Here is an 18,727-nt window from a genome sequence, read left to right on the forward strand (position 1 = left end):
AAAGGCCATATATAACAAATCCATAGTGAAAATTCTTAACACTCAAAAGTTGAAAGCTTTTCCTTAAGGTCAGGAACAATATAAGGATACCCACTCTTACCAATTCTTTTCAACATAATACTGAAAGTTCTGCCCAGAGCAATTAATCAAGAGAAAGAAATGAGACATTCTAATAGAAAAAATAAAGAAGTAGAATTGTTTCTGTTTACTGATGATGTGATCTTATATATAGAAAATCCTGAGGACTCCACACACACACACCAAAAAAACCTGTTAGAACTAATAAAGAATCCAGTAAAGTTATAGGCTACTATATCAACACACAAAAAATCAGCAGTGTTTTAATACACTAACAGCAAACTATCTGAAAACTAAATCAAGAAAACTATCTCCTTAAAAATAGCTACAAAAAAATACTAGGAATAAATTTAACTGAGAAGGTGAAAAATATTTATCCTGAAAACTATAAAACTATGATGAAAGAAATTGAAGAAGACACAAACGAATGAGAAGACATTTGATGTTCAGAAATTGAAAAAAAAACTAGTATTGTTAAAATTTCCATATTACACAAAGTGATCTACAGATTTAATGCAATTACATCAAATTGCCAACGTCATTCTTCACAGAAATATAAAAATACATTCTAAAATTCTTATGGAACCACAAAGACCTTGAACAGCTAAAGTAATCTTGAGCAAAAAGAATAAATCTGGATGCATCACACTACCTGACTTCAAAATATACTACAAAGCTATCATAACCAGAATATCATCAAATACTGGCTTCAAAACTGAAACACAGACCAAGAAAACAGAAGGGATAGCCCAGGAATAAATCCATATATTTATAGCCAACTGGTTTGAAACAAAGGTGCCAAGATTAAAAAACGGAGAAAGAAGAGTCTCTTCAATAAATGGAGTTGGAGAAACTGTATATCTAGATGTAGAAGAATAAAAACAGACATTATCTCACACCACATACAAAAATCAACTAAAAATGGATCATAAAATTAAATGTAAAACCTGAAAGTATAAAACTACTACAAGAAAAAAATAGGAAAAAAGGTCTGTGGCATTGGCCTGGCAATAACCTTCTGGATATGACACCAAAACCACCGGCAATAAACACAAAAATAGACAAGTGGGACTACATCAAATAGAAAGCTCCTGCACAAAAAAAAAAAAAAATCAACAGAGTGAAAAGACAACCTATGAAATGGAATGAAATTTTTTAAAACCATTGATCTGATAAAGGGTTAATATCCAAAATAAGAAACTCTCACAGTACAGGAGACAAAAAAGGAAATAACTCAGTTTTTTAAATGAACAAATGGAATGAATAAAATTAATGAACTCTTCTCCAAAGAAAACACACGAATGGCCACTAACTGTAGCAAAAGGTGCTCAACATAATTAATTATCAGCAAAATTAAAATTAAACCTGTAGAATATTACATCACACCTGTTAGGATGGCTTTCATGTTTAAAAAATAACAAAAGATAGTAAGTGTAGACAAGGATGTGGAAAAAAGGTAATTCTTCACACTTTTGGTGGAAATGTAAATTAGTACAGCTATTATGGAAAACAGTATGGAGATTCCTCACCAAATTAAAAATAGAACAATCATTTGAATCTGTGATCTCACTACTACATTTGAATCCAAATGAAATGAATCATTATTTTAAAGAGATATCTGCATTACCATTTTTACTGAAGCATTAATCACAGTAGTCAGTATATGAAATCAACTTAAGTAGCTATCAATGGATGAATGGATAAAGAAAATGCAGCATGTATGTACAATAAAATATTATTCTGCTAAAAGAGAAGGAAATCCCCCCCTATGTGATAACATGTGGAACCTAAAGGACATTATTTGTAGGGAAATATGTCAAGTATAGAAAGACAAATACTGGATGGCCTCACACTCATGTGGAATCTAAAAAAGCTGATCCAATATAGGTAGAGAGTAGATGGGGCTTACTAGGAGCTGGGGAAAGGGGATGGGGTGATGTTGGTAAAGGATACAAAATTTCAGTTAATTAGGAACAGTAAGTTCAAGAGATCTATTGTACAATATGATGACTATGGTTAAAAACAATGTACTGTATTCTTAAAAAATGCCAAAAGAGTAGAGAAAAGGGTGGAACAAGATGGCAGGAAAAAAGGCTACACTGATCATCCCCCAGCAAGGACACCAATTTAACAAATATCTACACACATAACAAAGCACCTTCATAAAGACCAAAAATCAGCTGAGTACTCACAGTGCCTGGTCTTAACTGTAAGTCACTAGAAGAAGCATCGAAGAGGTAGGAAAACCAGCACCACTTCTTCCCAGCTTCTGGCAGCAGGTACTTGGTACAGAGAGAGTTTCTGTGCACTGGTGAGAGGAAGACGCAAAAATTGTGAGGCACTGAACTCAGTGCTGTCCTGTAGGGAAAATAGACAAAACTCAGCTAACACTTGCCAACAGTAGGAGTATTTAAACCCATCTGCCCAAGTCAGAGGGCTATCTCTGATCCCAGTGGTCACAATTTGAGGTCCTACAAGCCCCACCACCTCTGGCTAAAGTGCTCTAGGGTCACAGTAAACTTAAAAGACAATCTAGGACACAAAGACTGCAACTTCTGGTGAGTCATGGTGATGAACTTGGCCCAGAGCCATTGGAATTGGGGGGACAGGTGAACTACTGAGATACCAGCTGGAGCAGCTAAGGGAGTGCTAGCATCACCCCTACCCTAACTCAGGCTGCAGAGCTCATGGCTCCAAAAAGGATCCCTTTCTTTCACTTGAGAACAGTAGAGGGAAGAGTGGAGAGGACTTTGTCTTGCATGTTGGATACTAGCTCAGCCACAGCATAATACAGCAGCAGGCAGAGTTGTGCATTCTCCTTTCCAGGCCCTAGCTCATGAATATTGTAGACACATGATAGGCCAGCAAGGAATGTGCTGCCTTGAAGAGAAGGACCCGGATCTGGCAGTATTCATCAACCGCTAACTGAAAAGTCCTTGGGTCCTGAATAACCAACAGCAACACTGAGGTACATTCTTGAGTGCCTTGGGTGAGACTCTGAGACTTGTTGGCTTTAGATGAGACCCAGCACATTCCCAGCTGTGGAGGCTACATTTAAACTAGAGGGAAATTTATAGCACTAAATGCCCACAAGAGAAAGCAGGAAAGATCTAAAATCGACACCCTAACATCACAATTAAAAGAACTAGAGAAGCAAGAGCAAACAAACTCAAAAGCTAGCAGAAGGCAAAAAATAATTAAGATCAGAGCAGAACTGAAGAAGATAGAGACACAAAAAACCCTTCAGAAAATCAGTGAATTCAGGAGCTGATTTTTTGAAAAGATCAACAAAATGGATAGACTGCTAGCAAGACTAATAAAGAAGAAAAGAGAGAAGAATCAAATAGACACAATAAAAAATGATAAAGGGGATATCACCACTGATGCCACAGAAATACAAACTACCATCAGAGAATACGATAAACACCTCTACACAAATAAACTAGAGAATCTAGAAGAAATGGATAAATTTCTGGATACACACACCCTCCCAAGACTAAACCAGGAAGAAGCTGAATCTCTGAATGGACCAATAACAGGCTCTGAAATTGAGGAAATAATTAATAGCCTACTAACCAAAAAATATCCAGGACCAGAAGGATTCACAGCCAAATTCTACCAGAGGTACAAAGAGGAGTTGGTACCATTCCTTCTGAAATTATTCCAATGAATAGAAAAAGAGGGAATCCTCCCTAATTCATTCTATGAGGCTAGCATCATCCTGATACCAAAGCCTCTCAGAGACACAACAAAAAAAGAGAATTTTAGACCAATATCTCTGATGAAGATCAATGCGAAAATCCTCAATAAAATACTGGCAAACCAAATCCAGCAGCACATCAAAAAGCTTATCCATCATGATCAAGTTGGCTTCATCCCTGGGATGCAAGGCTGGTTCAACATATGGAAATCAATAAATGTAATTAATCACATAAACCACATGATTATCTCAATAGATGCAGAAAAGGCCTTTGACAAAATTCAACACCTCTCTTCATGCTAAAAACTCTCAATAAATTAGGTATTGATGGAACGTGTCTCAAAATAATAAGAGCTATTTATGACAAACCCACAGCCAATATCATACTGAATGGGCAAAAACTGGAAGCATTTTCTTTGAAAACCGGCACAAGACAAGGATGCCCTCTCTCACCACTCCTATTCAACAGTGTTGGAAGTTCTGGCCAGGGCATTCAGGCAGCAGAAAGAAATACAGGGTATTCAATTAGGAAAAGAAGAAGTCAAATTGTCCCTGTTTGCAGATGACATGACTGTATAATTAGCAAACCACATCATCTCAGCCCAAAATTTCCTTAAGCTGATAAGCAACTTCAGCAAAGTCTCAGGATATAAAATCAATGTGCAAAAAACACAAGCATTCCTATACACCAATAACAGACAATACACCCATAACAGACAAACAGAGCCAAATCATGAGTGAACTCCCATTCACAATTGCTTCAAAGACAATAAAATACCTAGGAATCCAACTTACAAGGGATGTGAAGGACCTCTTCAAGTAGAACTACAAACCACTGCTTAACAAAATAAAAGAGGACACAAACAAATGGAAGAATATTCCATGCTCATGGATAGGAAGAATCAATATCGTGAAAATGGCCATACTGCCTATGTTAATTTATAGATTCAAGGCCATCTCCATCAAGCTACCAATGACTTTCTTCACAGAATTGGAAAAAACTACCTTAAACTTCATATGGAAACAAAAAGGAGCCCATATTGCCAAGCCAATCCTAAGCAAAAAGAACAAAGCTGGAGGCATCATGCTACCTGACTTCAAACTATACTACAGGCTACAGTAATCCAAACAGCATGTTACTGGTACCGAAATAGATATATAGACCAATGGAACAGAACAGAGGTCTCGGAAATAACACCACACATCTACAACCATCTGATATTTGACAAACCTGACAAATACAAGGAATTGCGAAAGGATTCCCTATTTAATAAGTGGTGCTGGGAAAACTGGCTAGCCATATATACAAAGTTGAAACTGGATCCCTTCCTTACACCTTATACAAAAATTAATTCAAGATGGATTAATGACTTAAATGTTAGACCAAAACCTTAAAAAGCCCAGAAGAAAACCTAGGCAATATCATTCAGGATATAGGCATGGACAAGGGCTTCATGACTAAACCACGAAAAGCAATGGCAACAAAAGCCAAAATAGACAAATGGAATCTAATTAAACTACAGCGCTTCTGCACAGCAAAAGAAACTACCATCAGAGTGAACAGGCAACCTATAGAATGGGAGAAAATTTTTGCAATCTACTCATCTGCAAGGGACTAATATCCAGAATCTACAATGAATTTAAACAAATTTACAAGAAAAAAACAACCCCATCAAAAAGTGGGCAAAGGATATGAACAGACACTTCTCAAAAGAAGGCATTTATGCATCCAACAGACACACGAAAAAATGCTCATCATCACTTGTCATCAGAGAAATGCAAACCAAAACCACAATGAGATACCATCTCATGCCAGTTAGAATGGCAATCATTAAAAGGTCAGGAAACAACAGATGCTGAAGAGGATGTGGAGAAATAGGAACACTTTTACACTGTTGGTGAGAGTGTAAATTAGTTCAACCATTGTGGAAGACAGTGTGGCAATTCCTCAAGGATCTAGAACTAGAAATACCATTTGACCCAGCCATCACATTACTGGGTATATACCCACAGGATTATAAATCATGCTGCTATAAAGACACATGCACACATATGTTTATTGTGGTACTATTCACAATAGCAAAGACTTGGAACCATCCCACATGTCCATCAATGATAGACTGGATTAAGAAAATGTGGCACATATACACCATGGAGCACTATGCAGCCATAAAAAAGGATGAGTTCATGTCCTTTGCAGGGACATGGATGAAGCTAGAAACCATCATTCTCAGCAAACTATCGCAAGGACAGAAAACCAAACACCGCATGTTCTTACTCATAGGTGGGAACTGAACAATGAGAACACTTGGACACAGGGCAGGGAACATCACACACTGGGGCCTACTGGGGGTTGGGGCCTGGGGGAGGGATAGCATTAGGAGAATTACCTAATGTAAATGACAAGTTGATGGGTGCAGCAAACCAACATGGTACATGTATACCTATGTAAGAAACCTGCACATTGTGCACATGTACCCTAGAACTTAAAGTATAATAATAATAATAATAATAAAAGAAAAATGCAACTGACATCCTGGAAAGAATGCATCAGAATCTTTTAATAGCAGAATTGATAAAGGAGAAGAACAGACTGGTAAGCATGAAGACAGGCTATTTGCAAACACACAGTCAAGAGTGAGCCAAACTCCAAATTACTGGTAGAAAATAAATAATAAAGATCAGAACAGAAATAAATAAAAGTGAAATGAAGGAAACAATACAAAAGATAAAGGAAACAAAAACTTGGTTTTCTGAAAAGTTAAACGAAATTGACAAAACTTTAGCAACACTAAAAAGAAAGACATAAAACCCAAACAAAGAAAATCAGAGATGAAAAAGGAGCCATTACAACTGATACTGCAGAAATTCAAAGGATTGTTAGTGACTACTATGAGAAACCATATGCCAATAAACTGAAAAATCTAGGAGACATAAACAAATTCCAAGACACATACTATCTACCAGGATTGATCCATGAAGAAATTCAAAACCTGAACAGATCAATAACAATGGCAAGATAGAAGCCATAATAAAAGTTCTCAAAGTGAAGAAAAGCCCAGATTCCAATGGCTTTGCTGCTAAATTCTACTAAACTTTTAAAGATTTAATACCAATTCCACTGAAGCTATTTCAAGAAATAGAGGAGAAGGGAGGACTTTCAAACTCATTCTTTGAGGTCAGTATTACCTTGATGCAAAAATACCCCCCAAAAAAAGAAAACTATAGGCTAATATCTCTCATGAACATCAATGCAAAAATCCTCAAGAAAATATTAGCAAACCAAATTCAATGACATGATAAAAAGATCATTCATTCTGACCAAGTGGAATTTATCCTTGGGATGCAAGGATGGTTCAACATTTGTAGTTTAACCAATGTGATACATCATACTGAACAGAATGAAGAACAAAATCAATAGGATCATCTCAATTGATGTTGAAAAAGCATTTGATAAAATTCGACATCCCTTCATGATGAAAACCCTCAAAAAACTGGGTATGGACGTAACATACTTCAACATACTAAAAGCCATATACAGTGGACCCACTGTTTTGCTTTGTTTTTGAGACAGAGTCTCGCTCTGTTGCCCAGGCTGGAGTGCAGTGGTGCGGTCTCAGCTCACTGCAACCTCTACTTCCCGGGTTCAAGTGATTCTCCTGTCTCAGCCTCCTGAGTAGCTGGGATTACAGGTGTGTACCACCATGCCTGACTAATTTTTGTATTTTTAGTAGGGGCAGGGTTTCACCATGTTGGTCAGGCTGGTCTCAAATTCCTGACCTTGTGATCCGCCCACCTTGGCCTCCCAAAGTGCTGGGATTACAAGCGTGAGCCACCAGGCCTGTTAATATACTCAGTGGGGAAAAACTAAAAAACTTCCTCTAAGGTCTCGAACACCACAAAGATGCTCAGAGCAATCAGACAAGAGAAAGAAGTAAAGGGCATCCAAATTGGAATGAAGAAGTCAAATTAGCCTAGTTTACAGATAATATGATTTCATATTTGGAAAAACCTAGAGACCCCACCCAAAAAAGCTATTTGAACTGACAAACAAATTGAGTAAAGTTACAAGATACAAAACCAATATACAAAAATCCATAGCATTTCTAAATGTTAACATTTAACAATCTGAAAAAGAATTTTTTAAAAAAGTAATCCCATTTACAATAGCCATCAATAAAATTTAATACTTAGGACTTAAATTGACCAAAGAAGTAAAATATAATGACACCATAAAACATTAATGAAATAAGTTGAAGAGGACACCAAAAATAGAAAAGATACTCAATGTTCATGGATTGGAAGAATCATTATTGTTAAAATGTTCATACTACCCAAAGAATTCTATAGATTCAGTGCAATCTCTATCAAAATACTGATGATAGCTCTCACAGAAATAGAAAAAAAGCCATAAAATTCATATAGAACCACAAATGACCCAGAATAGCCAAAGCTATCCTAGGCAAAAAGAACAAAACTGGAGAAATCACATTACCTAACTTCAAGTTACACCTCAGAGATATAGTGACCAAAATAGAATGGTACTGGCATAAAAACAGACACATAGACCAATGGAACAGAATAGAGAACCAAGAAACAAATCAACATACCTACAGTGAACTAATTTTTGACAAAGGTGTGAAGTTTATATACGGGAAAAAAAGACAGTCTCTGTAACAAATGGTGTTGGGAAAACTGGAGATCCATATGCGGAAAAATGAAACTAGATGTCTATCTCTCACCATATACAAAAATCAAATCAAAATAGATTAACGACTTAAATTTAAGACCTCAAACTATAAAACTACTATAATAAAACTTTGGGGAGACTCTCTAGGACATTGCTCTGGACCAGCATTTTTTAAGTAATACCCTACAAGCACAGGCAACCAAAGCAAAAGTGGACAAATGGAATCACACCAAGTTAAAAAGCTTCTGCACAGAAGAGGGTATAATCCACAAAGTGAAGAGACAACCCACAAAATGGAAGAAAATATTTGCAATCTACCCATCTGACAAGGTATTAATAACCAGAATACACAAGGAGCTCAAACAACTCTATATGAAAAACATATAATAATCCAATTAAAAAATTGGTAAAATATTTGATTAGACATTTCTCAAAAGAAGACATACAAATGGCAAACAGGAATATGAAAAGGTGCTCAACATCACTGATCTTCAGATAAATGCAAATCAAAACTACAATGAGCTATCACCTCCCCATAGTTAAAATGGCTTATATCCAAAAGCCAGACCATAAAAAATGCTGCCGAGGATGTGGAGAAAAGGGAACCCTTGTACACTGTTGGTGGAAATGTAAATTAGTACAAACTATAAAGAACTGTTTGAAAGTTCTTCAAAAAACTAAATAAAGAGCTACCACATGATCCAGCAATCCTACTGCTGTATATATGCTCAAAAGAAAGGAAATCAGTGTATAGAAGATATATCTGTACTCCCACATTTGTTGCAGCACTGTTGATAATGGCCAATATTTGGAAACAACCTAAAGTACATCCAACAGATGAATGAATAAAGAAAATGTGGTACATATACATAATGGAGTACCATTCAACCATAAAGAAAAATGAGATCCTGTCATTTGCAACAACATAGATGGAACTAAAGATCATTCTGTCAACTGAAATAGAACAGGCACAGAAAGACAAATATTGCATGTTCTCACTTATTTGTAGAATCTAAAAATCAAAATAACCGAATTTATGGAAATAAAGAGTAGAAGGATGGTTAACAGAGGTTTGGAAGGGTAGTGCATGTGGGGTGAAAGGTGGAAATGGTTAATGGGTACAACAAAAAAAATAGAAAGAATGAGAAAGGTCTACTCTTTGATAGTAGGATGGAATGATTAGGGTCAATAGTAATTTAATCGTACATTTAAAAATAACTAAAAGTATAAAGTTGAATTATTTGTAGCACAAAGGATAAATGCTTGAGGGGATGAATACCTCATTGTCCATAATGTGATTATTATGTATTGCATGCCTGCATCAAAACATCTCATGTACAACTACTATGTACCCATAAAAATTAAAAACTAAAAATTAAAAAGTGCTGAGTGGATACTAAGTTTTTTTAATCACAAAAATGATAACTATGTGAGGCAATACAAATGTTAATTATAATAGCTACATTTAGTCATTTCACAATGTATATATATATACAAAACATCTAGTTTTACATCTAAATACATACAATTGTATCTGTCAGTTTTTTAAAAACTTAGAAGATAGACAAATAACCTCTCAAAATGATATAAATTTAGATGGTGTTTAAAAATTATGATATCTTTTTTATCAATTATTTTTATTTAGAAAGTAGAGCTATTATTCATAGAATATTTTTATTAAAATATAATGGATCTGATTTTTTGTTGTCTTTTGTTTTTTTTTGTTTTTTTCAGAAACAGTGTCTCACTCTGTCACTCAAGGTGGAGTGCAGTGGCATGATCACTGAGGCAAGAGGATAGGTTAAGGCCAAGAGTTCAAGAGTTCAAGTACGGTGAACTTGAACTCTCGAACTTGAATTCTTGAACTCTTGGGCTTAAGCTATCCTCTTGGCTCAGCCTCCATAGTAGCTAGGACTACAGGCACACACCACCATGACCATGCCCAGCTAATTTTTTTTTCTTTTCTTTTCTCTTTTCTTTTCTTTTTTTTCTTTTCTTTTCTTTTCTTTTGTACAGATGGATCTTGCTATTTTCCCTAGGCTGGCCTCGAAAGCCTGCTCTTCAGGCTCTGGAATAGCCACTGTGCCTGGCTATATATACTAAAATTTGTAAGGAAGGAGAGAATGTGTGAAGCTCTTGAAGGAATATTGTGTCTAACTGCAGAAGCCTAGAGCTATTTTGTTGGAGATTTCAGAGACTTACCCAGAGGTAAAACAATGAGGCTCCACCCGTGGTGATGCAAATAAGTGATTAACCTCTCCCAGCCTTTATCAAGCAACCTTGAGAAAGTCCCTCAACCTCTTTAAGATACAATTTTCTTACTATGAGTTAGGTTAGTACCTAGCTATAGGGTGGTTGTGAAAATGAATCAAGACAACACATATAAAGTACTTACTACAACATGTAACATCTATCAATTACTATGATTATAAATATCTCCCCTGCAAATTTGTATTATTTTTAAGGAAAGACATCCCATTTCAATCATCTTACTTTCCCCTTACCCATCTAGCATAGTGCTAGGTATTATATATGTTTGTTCAATTTAATTTATATGACTTACTAATTTTCTACTTCAGACAGTATATTTTAAAAAATAGAAGTAAATGAGAAACTTAAAGATACACCTTAGCTCCTAGGGCATTCATCAGTACTCGGCAGCAGGTCAATAAATGCTTCGTTAGTTGGCTGAAAACACTAATCTCGACCTATGCTTTGGAGTGGCTGTTAAATGAGTATAATGATACAGTAAATATTTGCAAATAGAATTAAACTGTTGCCAAATTTAAACTATATTCTATTTAATTCAAGATGCATCATGAATTGTGATTTTTCTATTTAAACCCAAAGCTAGCCAACAGTTTTAACTCTGGAATAGATATTTTAGGCAAGGCATTTTATATTTGAATTAGAATTGTGTCTTTTATTGTAATATTTTTAATTTGTCAATGGTTGAAAGTGTCTCAGAAACATGGAATTTAAGGGTGCAAATGTGACTTGAAAATGGATTAAAACCTTCACTTCCAACTTAATCAAATGCCTTGCTATATTTTTACATAAAACAATCCATAATTGACTTTTAAAATATGAAAATTGGTTTTGGCCAATGTCCCATTCATCTGTTGCCAAGATCAGACCTCTCTAGGTAATCTACAGAGGAATGGATCAGAGAGGAAAGGAAGTTTATAATTGTCATTGCAGCATAAGTCAAACTTATTGATTGCTTGCTTTATGCTATTCTTTCATTTTTTAGCAAGCATATTTAGCTCTCACAGAAGCCCTAACAGTAACTGATGCCATTATTAGTCACATTATACAGACGGGACAACTTAAGTAGAGAGAGATTATTTCACCTGTGCAAATGTTACAGGTAGTTAGATTGGCATGAGTGGGGCAGGAGAGGCCTCTTCTCCCCCTACTCACTAGTAATGTCAGGTGATGGTTTGACGATTATCACATTGCTCTCTAAAAATAATAATTTGGCAGCCAGTGCCTGGGCGCCAGGGAGAAGACAATCAATCTCCTGATGATCCACAGCTATCAAGTCCACAGCTATCAACATTAAAGAACTAATTGAATTGCAGATGCCAGTGAGAATAAACTTCCTGGGAATGTGTGTTAAGAGATGAAATGGCAAAAAATGACCTACCAGGTGCACTCCACTGGAGAAGGGAAGAAAGCTTCAGTTGGGTATGCATACAACTTCTTAAACGCACTGCGCGTGCTCACTTCCCAAGGGTAAGGAGGGCACTGCACATGCGGGAAGCCCAAGCCAAGGGAAGAATCATGGGAAAGACCCAAGCCTATAAAGCCCTAGGATCAAGGTCAAAGTCTCTCTTTGATCTTCAGGAGCCCACTTGGATCTCTTAAGTGAACTTTCCTTTCTTTCCTGTTCGAAAGCCTTTTAAAATAAACTTCTGCTCCTGCTCTGAAACTTGCTTTAGTGTCTTGGTGTCTTTCTCTGCCTTATACCCCTCAGTCAAATTCTGTCTTCTGAGGAGGCAAGAACTGAAGTTGCTGCACACCCACATGGATATGCCACCAGTAACACAGGGTAACTTGGATACCTTCCACCAGTAACACAGAATCATCCAGATCATAAGTAGAGAGCCAAGAGTCAAACGTAAATAGTATGGGTTTGTAATACGATTCAAGTGGCTACATTTTAAATCACCACTTCAATGCTTTGACACTACCCACTACCACTTCTTTGATATAGGAATGGCCTCCACCCTCTTCTTAGGTGATAGCCATCTTTCAGTATTTAGCATCTCTTATGTGTTTATTTTAAAAGGCCTTGGACATATAAGAACGTGTTTATTTTTATGATGGCTTTATTTTACTTCTGAGGAGACATTTTACATGCTGGGAAAGCATAAGAGCATCTCATGTCTACTCAAATAAAAAAGCAATTAATCAGAGCTTAACATTTTTGACAGAGTCTTAACACCTTCTAACGGGGTCGTTAATTATTTCTTTCTAGTAGAGTTGTTGAATGATTAAAGCTAAAAGCTTCATGGAGTAATTTCTTAAGTGTGGTTATGACAGAATATCATTGAATATAAGTGCATTTTGTTTCATGGAGATATGTTACGATATTTGTTATTATGACGTAAGTAATCTGAGAGAAGAAATACCTACACACCTAAAGTCAGCAATTGTTTCAGGGTAATGCAAAACATGGTATCACCTAGGATTAAATGCTTCCCCATTTTATTAATTTATTTTATTTCAAAAATGATTAAAGGAAAAGTAAAATTAAAATTTCCCTTTTGGGGCCAGAAAAAATAAGGTTGCTGGATACAGTGGAATGAACACTCAATTAGAAACCCCAAAATATTCCTCCAAATTCCTGCTTTTGATTAGCTAATGCTCTTAAAGCAAATTCCTGCCTTAAAGCTAATGCTCTTAAAGCAAATTCCTGCCTTTGATCAGCTAATGCTCTTGGGGAACTCTGTCTTTTTTCTTATAAAGTAAGATATTTTAGCTAGATGCTCCACTGTCCTTTCCAGCACCTATTCTAATATTTCCTTTCCACTAATACTCAGTGCACAATAAAATATCATTGGTCTCTCACTTTCTTCCTCTTTTTTAAAAAACGTCTCATTTGTCTGTAAACCTTTCAAGAGTAAATGAGAGTTTTAGTTTCCAGATGGTTACCTCTAATGGTTTTTGTGGGACATGTATCTGAAAATTAGGACTTAGTATTTAGAAGGAAGTGAACCATACAATAGTCTTACCTCTCTATGGAACCCATCATTTGTCATAACCGTTCAATTCATCATCCATGAGCTACTATAACTTCTATTTTCATAACTTTATTAAATGAAGATAGTAAATGATTGCCCTATACCTAAATGTGCTCCTTTTTTAGAACCAGAATTATGATACTTTTGAGATAATCTCTGATTTTGAAACACATATTATATAGTGTCATAAACCCATTATTTATTAGCAAACATATTTAAATAAAAAAGATGATTTTTAAGATTTCAAAAGACATTACCAATGTTTATGTTCTTGTACATTCTTCTTTCAAAATCTTTTTTCATGTTTTCCTCTGATGATCAGTCCCAGTTAGACTAACAGAGGAACCACAGCTAAATGCATGAAGCTTACGATTATTTTGGCAAATTATTCCAAGGTGTTTTCCAAAATGACTGAACTTACCCATCCACAATAAATTCCTAGTAAAGTCTCAGTGGAACTAAAATAGATATGAAGCTTATTTCTCACTATTATGGCAGAATGGACAACGTAAGTGGACAATTATTGATTTCCTGTCTAAACTGATTGACATTAATTTTAATAAGCTAGGACCTTTCTCCCTTATTTCAGGCTGTTTTTCAAGAGTTCAAGACTTTAATCCTGTATTACGACTAATAGAATGGCTTGCTTACTTTTTCTAAAGTCTTTCCATGGTCAGAAAAACAAGTTATTATTAAAGCCCAGAAGCTAAATTGTAATTTTATAAAGAAGCTTTTAGTCTGTTAATGTTTGATTTGTTGTTTGACTGCTTTCCAGATAATTAAAATGTTCTTCTTCCAACCCCTAATGTGAACTATAGAACCTCTGAGAATTTTACCATAACTAACATGGATCATTATTAGTTATAAGATTGTATTTACTGGTGCCATGTAACAATAATTGGCAAGCAAGCAAATTAACTAGAGTCAAACTAAGTCTAAAAGCTATACCGGAAGAATACAGCTTGGACTTGTGACATCTGACTTGATAAGAAAAAACAGATGGATAACAAATGATGTATTTTAAAACCATACCTCTTCCCTCAACATGAGAGTTTTTGAAAATGTCTTTGGAGGCAAAAATTAGGATGGTAAACGGAAAGTCCAATACAGATAGCAGTTAAATCAGTTAGTTTAATGACTCTTCTCCTAACCACCACCTCTGTTCCTTATTTTAATCACTCAACAATGAACTCAAAGTTAGAATGAGAGATCTATTGCAAATGGTAGCATCAAAAATTAATATCAATAAGCTTGATATTGAGGGGGTAAATCTCTATAATAAAATAATAATTAGGAACATACTGAGTTGATTTCATTTTTTGCCCTTGTGGAAATCTAGCATTTAAATGAGATGATTACATTTGATTGTATCTTTTTTTGCTTACTTCTGAAAGGAGAGCATAATAACTAATGTATTTCTCCATATATGTTTAGTAATGAAGATGTCCATTTCAATTTCATCTTTGCAAAGAAACATGCTTTGCCAAGTGCTCACACCTGCAATTATGTTTTCTAAGTCTTCATTTTCTTCTCTAATTACTCCTTGATTGTAGGGTAAATTCTCCAAGCTGTAGTGAAAAACAAATCATTGTCTTTTTATCACCTCCCTGGGGAATTCATTACACTTGTTTACTGATGTGTATGGCTGACTGAATAAAGTGATTCCTAATTAGCATATATGAAATAATCATTGGTCTATCTGGAGTCATAATTAATGCATTAGGAAGAATTTACTCAGTGTCAAGAAGATAGGTATTAGAATAAATTAGCTTATCTTATCTGTGTTGAAGCACAGAGAATACCTTAGATACAATGTTTATTAAAACAGGGCAATAACAATATGGCAATTTGCTAAAATCATTAGTGCACATCATTGAAAATATACATTTTTGCATCTAAACTCCGTTCTACATAATATGCCACAGAAATAAAAAGCTAACTTGACATCTTAGTAAATGTAACTGAAGGTTTGAAGACAGGAAAAATTCAATTGTTTTTCCAGTATTCTTTCATAATTACTATATTATTTTCCTGGGCTTGGGAAAAACCCACCTACTAAAGGAATTTTTTCATTGAATGCAATCTTTAGTTTGCTTTAGGCATATGTTTCATTTCTAGATAGGAATAGTAAAGATTTGAAGCTAAAAACACAGAAGAGTTGAGGGTTTCAAGGGAAAAGCCAGCTGGCTGTCTTTGTCTTAGAGAATTTGACATGGTCTACAGGCTGGCCTTCAGCCTCACCAGCTCAAAGACTGGTTAGAATATTAAGCATATAACTGGTTAGCATATTAAAAAGTGCTCTTTTGAATTCTCACAAATCAAACTTAGGATGAGTGATGTAAAAAGCAGAGCCTATCTTATTGATTTACAATGAGAAGCATAACTGTCAAAAGGCTGACTACATTTGCATCAATATGACCAGTTCATTCTCCCGCTAAGCAAATCTTCATGGGAAGCCAAATTACGACCTAAATTTGCTTGCTGAACATGGAAATATGTCAGGTCACTCTGGTTGTGAGTGTGTTGAGTATCACTAGGCATAGTCTCTGATGTCTCAATGAGACAATCTACACAGCATAAATCACTTGGCCACAGGGACTGGGATACTGAGGATTTGTATGAGGACTCCCCTTCATGCTGGGAGAATAGAAACTGACAGGACTGGAATTTCTAGCTCCTCCTTTCTGCACTTCCTGACTGATGAGCTGCTTCCTAATGGGCACAGTTCTCTATAGAGAAGTTAATCCCTTGGGTCAAGCGCTTAGAGTTTTCTTTCCGTCTCTTTAAGATGTTTTTGCTTATCTTGGATCTTTGGCATTATGCATTCATTCTATATTTTAATTATGAGTCATAATTTTTCACATGTTCTTGTAGAGGAATCTTACTATTGACCTGTGTCAAATGTCTTCATATAAAAATCTAAAAGGAAACATTCTCATGAGAGTCTCAGTTGCATAATTGTTTGAACTGAAAAGTCTGATACCTTTACCAAGAATCCATAGTCATAGCACACACAGTCCTGTTCTATTGAGAGGATATGACATTGGCCTTCCATACACCCCCACTCTGCCATTTCTACACTCTTTCTCATGGACATTCAGTCACTCTCTATCATCCTCTTCCTCCATCCACCTTTACCCTCATTTCAGCCCTCACACACATACATACCACATCACTCCCCAGTGGGCATGCAGCCTGTCCCACTTTCTGTGATCCCTCATCTGCATGTGTATATTTATTTTCAAAAATATTTGATATATATAAAGAGGCAAACTAGAGAGGATCATTGGAAAAATTTTTAACACTCTTCCATGAACTTTTATGTGGCTTTGGGAAAACTCTCTACCTTTCTCTGTTCCTCATACCAAAAGTTAGAGATTTTATATGATCTGCATATTTCATGAGTTTTTGTTCCTTAAATACATGGGAATTTGTTCTTATAGAGCATTAGACTTGGGTAGAATATTGTTCCATTAAATTAATCTGATAATCGCCTCAATAATCCACTTAGGTACATATCATTAAAAAATGTGTATGTACATGTGTGTTAGTAGTAGTACAATGTTATGCATTAGTGTATGTGTATACATATGTAGACAGATATGGATGGATGGATAGATAGATAGAGAGAGAGATAGATAGATAGATAGATAAAAAATTGTATATAGACCAACGATTTTAAAATAAATAAGAAAACTCCAAATAGGGGGAGTTCTAAGGTTAAGAAACACTGGAAATCTGGGTTCAAAAAATAAACAAGGTTCTTTAACTGCAGGAAATCTCAGAGCTTGTAAGAAGCTAGTGTGTTTGTGAGAGAGTTACAGAGTTTTCAAATTTTATTTGATTACAAAAACTTTTGTTATAAAAAATCAGTTCTTAGAATTTTATGTTTTGCAGAGCACACATTTGCAAATTTAGTTGTAAAAGGCTTATTTTCTAGACTCCATTATTAATTATCACTTTTGATCCAGATACAGAGAGTTACTCTGTATATACTATCAATAGAGACAAATTGTTCTTGTGCTCAGATTATCAGTTGGCTGTTAATAAAAAAATGATGTGAACAAGAAATGTCATTCAAAGTAAACAAATAACTAGGTAAACAAATTACAGTACAATCACTAAATGGAATACCACTCGGCATTAAAAAAGAATGGAATATCGAAACCCAAAAGAGCATAGCTGAATCTTCAAAATATTATTCTAAGAGAAAGAAGCCAGATATAAAAAGCTATAATTTAATTATATAAAATTCAAGGGCTGACAAAATTAGTATATGGTTATATAAATCAGAAGAGTGGTTGCCTCTGGAAGTGAAATGATTGACTAGAAAGAGTCATCATGACACTTTTTGGGATGATAAATATGTTCTATATCTTGATTTGGGTGATGACAATTCAGGAAATTTTATTTGTTAAAGCTCATCAAACGATTAAGATTGTTTAAACAACCATAAACAATTATGATTTGAGCATTTATTTTATTGTACATAAATATTACTTCAGTACAGAAATATTTTTTAAAGAAATGTTATGTAAAGTTTGAGATTATAATGCTCTGTTTACAATAGTTTTTGTTAACTGGAGTAGAATGATACTAATGAGAAAAATAAAGTGATGAAGAGCTCTACAACTGCTTTACATTCTGTAAATACAAGAGGCTGTCATTAATATGTTTATCATCAGTATCATGGTCAGGGAGGAATTTATCTTAACCCTGATTCCCAGGAAAGCAGAGCCTGTTGCAATATTTAGATGCCAATGCTGATTTGGGACATGCAATCCTAGGACATTAAAAGTGAATGAAAAGGGAAATAAGGCAGAGAAGGATGAGAAGCAATGTATTGTTATACTGGTTATTGTATCATGATTTGAACGAGGGCAATACATTTAGTTCACACAGTCGTACACTGGCTTAGGTTCCTAGTGTGTTTCCAGATAGGATGAATAGACAGAACTGTTATTGAAGGGAGAAGAAAAAAAAAAAAAAGACTACTTACTTTCTCCTATC

This window comes from Hylobates moloch, unplaced genomic scaffold (genome assembly GCF_009828535.3).
Source record: "Hylobates moloch isolate HMO894 unplaced genomic scaffold, HMol_V3 SCAFFOLD_11, whole genome shotgun sequence".
Taxonomy (NCBI): Eukaryota; Metazoa; Chordata; class Mammalia; order Primates; family Hylobatidae; genus Hylobates; species Hylobates moloch.